The sequence below is a fragment of the Diuraphis noxia genome, unplaced genomic scaffold (assembly GCF_037042655.1).
Source record: "Diuraphis noxia isolate RWA-SAM2 unplaced genomic scaffold, SU_Dnox_SAM2 contig0005, whole genome shotgun sequence".
In the NCBI taxonomy this organism is placed as follows: domain Eukaryota; kingdom Metazoa; phylum Arthropoda; class Insecta; order Hemiptera; family Aphididae; genus Diuraphis; species Diuraphis noxia.
Genome location: NW_028301715.1, coordinates 23,716,444 through 23,724,129, shown reverse-complemented (window position 1 = coordinate 23,724,129; position 7,686 = coordinate 23,716,444).

Below are 7,686 nucleotides of genomic sequence, written 5' to 3'. Positions count from 1 at the left end.
CATTAAGCTCTAGAACTTTTAAAGACCTTTAATCGTGCTCTTGGAAATTCACAACTTTGGTACTTACTGAGTTTAAAACATGAATGCATAATTTAATTTTAATTTTAAAAATATTGATGTAAATATTAAAAAGTGTTTAATGGTTCGATTGTTTTCGTTTTGAAAAACTCAATCGGGGATCGACTGGATAAGTTGTTCAACGGTCGCGGGTCGTCTAGAACTGTTCAATATGGCCGTGTGAAATAACGAAATGAAAAAATAAAATAAATATATTTTTATATGAGAATTATAATAGTTATGATAATGATAAAAATAATTTGAAGCAAAAACCGTATTATACGTGTGTGGTCCAAGAATGATCCTCTCACCCTAATAAGTTTACTAGATTTGTTCGTTTAATAAAGTACGTGTGATTGTTATTATTTGTCAAACAACTACCGTTATTCGTGTTTTGTAATAATTAATATTTATTTAAGTGTGCTCGTGCATAGGAATTAAATCGAAACATATTTTGGTATAGTGTGAATACAATATTTTAAACACATGCTGCAAGGTCAAAAACCGACTATAATATAAACTAGGTAATCCGGAGACAAGTAAATTTCATTGGTGGATTCGTTGGCTAAGTAATAATATTGTGGCTATAGGCACCAAAAGTATCAAGTTATCGGGGTCCTTACTCACTAATCAAAATGTGTAAAATAATGATTATTAATAGTTAATAAGTAATAATAACTGTAACGTGTACTCGGGTGCGGATTAGGATTTTTTTTTAAGTCAACGCTCAGGATTCATATTTAAGAAAAAATGATAAATTAATTTTGTAGGTAATATTAAATGTGGTGACATTTTAATTACGCCAATTTGAGTGAAGTTATAAATTTTTTTCATTCAATTTTAAGAAGTTAAAGGTAGGTGCCCGGTGCCACATTTCCGCCCATGACTAAACGCATAGTAAACTTACGACATATATTTTTGTGTTAGGTACTTATCTGTTTAATTATTCCTTACGCGTGACTCGTATGTAGATACGAGAGGAATGGACCTAAAGCCCATTGAGCTAAACATGAGAAATTTTTAAGACGGTGTCCGCATTCAAACAATATACTTATATGTTTGTGTTAATTGCATACATAATTATAAGCATTCTACTAATAAATTAGATGCTAGTGGAGAGGAGGCAAACCGCCGGTGGTAGGTACAAATTATAAATTTTTTAAATTCCATTTAGTAAAAATTTATAGTGACCTACGTACAACGTCGTACATATGGTTGTATAGTAGAGAATATGACGTATTAGGTACCTATGTGGCATACTTTTGATATTATATAATTATTTTCCGAAGCGAGCGTCATCCATTTTCTAACGCACGCTTGATTTGAAAAATATAAAACAACCTGTGACTATAAGGTAAGACAGGTGCGAGTGTGTATGAAGCTGTATCTCTGTGCGCTCTTCATTAAATCATGCGATTAGAGTACCTATATTATTGTGATTTTTGAGGTGCATATATGTATAGACTATAGAATAAAAATTGAATTGAATTTACCATTTTATGATATACCTAATATAATTGGTATGGTACCTATATTTATTTAAAAACCCTACAAGCCCGAAACTATAAAACAATTTTATTTTAGAATTTGAATTCTTGTTTTAGTTTAAATATACACATTTCTAGGTATATACTATATTTAAAAATATGTGTGGTTATAATGTATAATACAGGGTGTCTCATGGAATAACTTTTAATATAAAAAAAAAAAAAAATGTTCTCTATTAATTCATATACACTGGTGATAAATTTTTAGTGTTTTTTTTATGTCTAATACTGAAAATAAAAAACTTAAAAATTGATAAAACTTTTTTTGGATAAATTAAAAATAACCAATTTGTGAATCTGATTATAAGAACAATTTTGATGGTAAAAAGATTTATCTAAGCCAAGTAGTTTATTTTTTTAGAATTTTTTTGGTTAAATCAATTTTGAACGTATTAACTTTTTTAAAAACATGATTTTTGAGAATTTGTTAATATGAAGATATTTTTACATTATTTACTCATCATATAATATTAATAATTTCTGTGATACGTTAAATTAGCATATTTTTTTTTGTCGTATCTTTCTAAGACACCCTGTTTAATATTATGTATTTATGTATAATGTATATGTATATTGATATGTATTTTATAACATACCTACCTTTATCCTATGAATGAGTGAATTTATGCAAGTAGATATAACAACTGTTTAATCATTAAAATCATGTAGTGAAACCCAGTTATACATAATACGGATGTGGCCTACGAGTTTATATTAAAATATTTTTCCTAAGTACCTATACTAGACGATATAATTGTATGCCTGTTAATTGTTAATATACAGTGTAACAGAAATATCAATAAAAAAAATCAATTCTAAAGTTAAAACATATTTTAGACATTTTATGTACCTATAAGGCTATAATAAATAACTTAGAATAGAGGTACTCATGTTAAAAAATTCCCAAAAACTCCATTTTGAAAAAAAATTGTTACGTTTTAAATTAATTTAATCCTAACAAATATTGATATTTAAAAAAAATCTAAAAATAAACTTATTCTTACTTGACATAGATAAATGATTTTACCACCAAAATTGTTCGAATAAACCCATTTAAAAATTAGCTGCTTTGAAATTTTCCGAAAAATTTCAATAATATTAAAAAAAAAAATTCAATTTCAATAAATAAAAATAAATAATGTAGGTATATCGTATATGTACCTAATATGTATAATAATATAGTATATTTTTTTTTAAATATTGATTATACATATAACAAAAGTTATTGTATTATCGAGTTATTTTTATTACATATACCTAGACACTTAAAAATAATCTTAGACCTTAAAAATATTCCCATTACCCACTACTGTCTACAGGTAAGTATCTACTATCGACAATTTATGCAGTACATAATAAGTAAAATAGTTATTACTATTATAACCATTACCTATACTTAATTTATATTTATGTACATTATTATTACATCACCATGTCCACGAGTTTATTTACTTAATATATTATAAAATAGAATATTACCTATTTAGTATTTACCCATATAAATAGGTATCTTCCTCACATTACCTATATTCACCAATGTTTGCGCCGACTGCCGATTGAAAAAACAAAACTGTAAAAGAAGAATAAGCAGTCACTTTTTATAAAAGATTCCATAATCGGCTTGCAACTCATTCCAATCTTTTAATTAAAGATCTTTCAGCAAATGTTATTCCGGGTAATCCTCCAAGCGTTTAAAACGCAACTGGTGTAGAGATATGCTAACTTTATATTATAATATAAAAATAAATAAATAAATTCATATATATATATATTACATATTGTATATAGGTTAATGTATAACCTTAATTTATAAGTGTCATTACTGGGTGGCTGCTTTTATCAAGCTTATTTGTGTATTTTATTTATCTCAGCTAATACTCTTATATTGTACCCATGAGGTACAGATAGTGTATATTATAATAATAAAGGAAAAAAAAGAGTGCAGATTTCGGACACCAAGGAAAATGTAAGTACCTATAAAATATTCTTCAATAATGAACATCATAATTTGCTCAATGACTACCTATTATTTTTTTCCCATACCATTTGTCCTGAGTATAATAAATTAGTTATTTTATTAAATAATTTACTTTTTTTTAATGAAACTTACTTATCTAACCATCATCCATCATAGAGGAGAACGTCACATTAATTTTATTTAGGTATATTTTACTCTAAAAAATTTGATTGTTTTTCGGTAATGCGATTGAGAGCTTAGCGGCTTACTGCAGCTTAGTCCCTTTGACCCCTCTCCCCACCACAACTAAACCTCTTATAACGCCTCCTCTCGTTTATTTCAGTAGTTTAAATGTTTGTACAACTAACTCATTCACCATATCGCTTTAATTTTATAAGTTCACAGTCGTGCATGCATGATAGTACACGCAGTCAGGGAGGTTTTTGGGTGACCTCCCTCCTCTCTTCATAATCGCGACGATACTACTGATAAAGTGACATATACCTACTCACGAATAGTTGCTATATGTTATATCTGTCGGAAATTCGTTGTACCTTGTACAAACGACGAGAGGGGTGGCGGTGGAATGACCTCTGAAAGTGGAAGGTGTATAATATTATGTTCGCTATGGACACCGTTGAACTCTTTATATTTCCGTAACCAATTAATAATGATTACGTCGCGTGACGGACGACGGGTGGCCTCGATTGGTGCAAACGACGATTTAAAATTTAACAAGACGTAAAATAATCTTAAAAATACGAATATGGAACAAACAAGTAAAATTATTGGATGGTGTGTGTGTGCCACATAAAAGAATTAGTCAATTTTGGCAATTCGATTATTATTACTGATAGGAGTCAATTTTTTTCGTAATCGTGATTACCTACCTTCTAAATATTATTATAAAACGATTGTCCCATAATTTATTAACCTAAATTTCCTGGCTGTGACGAATAAAAAGTCGCTTAATGCCAACCTATTTTCTACACGGACATGAAATCTAAAGAACCTCTATTTTGTTTCTTAAAAAATGGCATTAATGCAATTCCTTTTTACAATATTCTTCTCACGCATCACCGTCCAATATTTCTTCTAAAGTTCTAAATAATTGTTTGTAAAATTATTATTATTATTACCTACTTTTGTTTTTATAACTGTACCTACAATTATGTTTTTTTTTTACAAAATGTAAAAATATGTACACTATATTGGCATTTACCCATTTTAATTTTATTTGGGTAAGTTTTCAAGATGAAAGTCAACGATTTATTAAATATTATACCTACACCTTTTTTTTCTTTATAATAATTTATATCAGCTCCTGCATATATTTAGATTGTGTGCAAAAAGTGGTACCTATTAACTATATTACCCTAATAGTATATTATATCGATAACTTTGTGGATTACCATAGGTACACAGGCTTGTCTCCAGATCACAAGCAGATTATGATTTACTTTAGGGTGGTGAATAATTTTAAAGAAATTAAAAAGGCAGATAAATAATCAGTATAGATAATAAGCGACATTAAAATTTTCGCAATAGTGCGGAAAATATATAACGAAGGTCCTGACCATAAATACATACACATACTAATAAAAATTAATCGTATAATAAACATTCAAATAATTATCGCCATTCGAATTTTTCATCGGTTATTTTAATCATAATAATAGGTACCGACCTTTGTTAAATTATCATTTTCTACTCACATGTCAGTATGACAGTATCCGAATGTTAATTTAAGCACATTTAAATATGCAGTACACATTATCAATGTATTTATCTTTATAAATCGTTTGTATCTTTTAAAGTTGTAATGCTCAATTGGTAATATACAGAGTGCTGCACGAAAATACAAAAATACAACTGCTACATGAGTGGATGCATACCTGTAAGTATAAGCAAAATATGACACGTATGGTAGGTACACACATAGGCACATCGACCTAACCTCATCTAGTAAATATTATTATTAATATAATATAATATATAGATAGGTACTTACAGTGGCGCCCACGTAGGGTACCAAGTGGTGCAATTGCACTGGTTTTTCGTAGGTCTCGGGGCCTACATACATTCGGGGGCCCCACTCTGCAGGTCTCTTGATCAGACACTATAAATACATAGCATTTGGTCCATCTGAATATTTAGATCGTTGAATAAAGCGTAAAGAATTGGCAGTGCCAAATATGCAAACAAATAAATTTGGGGGCCCTATGTAGTAAAATAACTGCACTGGTTCGTGGAAAACCTGTGGGTGCCACTGGGTACTTAAATATATCAGTAGTAAGGGCTAGGAATAATTGTTATATTTTGATGACCCTAAAATAAGTATAATAATATCGGTTAGATATCAGTCAATATAATGCGTTCAACGATTAATGATGTTCATGATGATAATGAGCGTAGTCGCAGCGTTATTAATTTTTATTGTAGGTAGGTAATACTAATAATACTTGACCGAAACAATAATTTAATATGTGAACTAAATCAATAAAAGTGATTTCGTTGATTTATGACTTTATGAACTTTTCGCTTTATATATTAACTATTATAGGTCGTTATTATTAAATATAATCCAAATATATTATGCTGCAACAGTGTAAATATCTAAACCTTTAACCTATGGCTCCAAATGTTGTAATGGCTGTCGAGGGCACCTAAGCTCAGAGATTAGAATAACCTACACCGTGTACTGTATAATATTTTTAAAGCTTTTGAAATCTATCAGTGAAAAAAAGAAAAGAGATCCAAGGTAATTTTTTAGGGATCCCCAAACACTCGGAGCCAGAGGAATTTACTTACCCTTTGTCTTATCCGACCATGCATTTATATTGCCTGTTATTCCAGACAGCTAGGGCAGAATAGGAAACAAAACTTTAGGTGACCTTGCGTACCCATAAAATGTAGGTATGTGTCACTTTACAAAGGCGTGTCAAAATAATGATAATCGTTGTGTTTATTTCTTTCATCAATATAGGTGAGTAAGTACTATTTTATAGTTCCGGTTTCCACCGTGATTGGCGAACAAGCCGTTATTTCTATTGTTTTGACTAAAATAAATCTTATAATCTATTATATAATTATATGTATGAAAAAATGGATGATATTTTTTAGATTATTATGTATATTATATAGGTACTAATGTATATTTACTTTTTTTTTGTTTAACCTTCGTGGAAACAATATGTATACGATTGTAAATTTGATGGTTATTTTTTGTAGGTTTTTAACTAATTGGAAGAATACGGTTGATTAAAACTTTAAAACACGGGTGTATATAATGTGGTGAGGATTTGACACTAGAACTCGGATGGTTACTGGTAACCCATCCGAGAACTAGTGGCACTAGCTGATGCTTTACTTTTGAACAAGTTTTTGTGCAGACTGAAGATAACCACCACGTACCTACACCAGTCTACAATACATACTTTAGATATTAGCATATTATAGCCGTAAGGTACTGACATTTTTCAGTCTTTTCAGGCACTCATTCTCATGATGTATCAGATCTGTATTTAATAATTACCTATATTAGAATGCAACGAACAACCTATGATGCCTATGCCTATGATGATGACAATAATTTATTTTAATGACCAACAATTTCTCGAAAGGGGTGGGTCTTTATTATAATATATTTTTTTGTTTTTTTTTCCAGTTCAGTTAGGTATACAGATTCTTAAAACTTATTGAAATTCACATTTATACCGAAAATAAAAATGACGATTTCATCTTAATACTCAAATAGCTAACCAAATGGTTCAATGAAGGGGTCCAGAAACTATTATTGGCTGCACCGCAGTGGACGAAAAATCGACGAAATAATGACAAATGTGCAATAGTTTACGCCAGATTTAACATACACAGTAAAATGTAAAATAATAAGCAATGGTTTTAACACGCTCACATTCCAGACTAACGGTTAGGTGTAATAATGTTGTGTTCGAAACTGAATATAATCGATTGTTGCAAGTATGCAACAATAACTATCGAATTTACACCACTAGACTAGGATTTATAGTCACTAGGTTAACAGAACGGAACTAATAAGGAATAAGGATTATAATAGGTACATATTATTTTGTTGTATTGATGTTTGATAGTAGTATGATATAT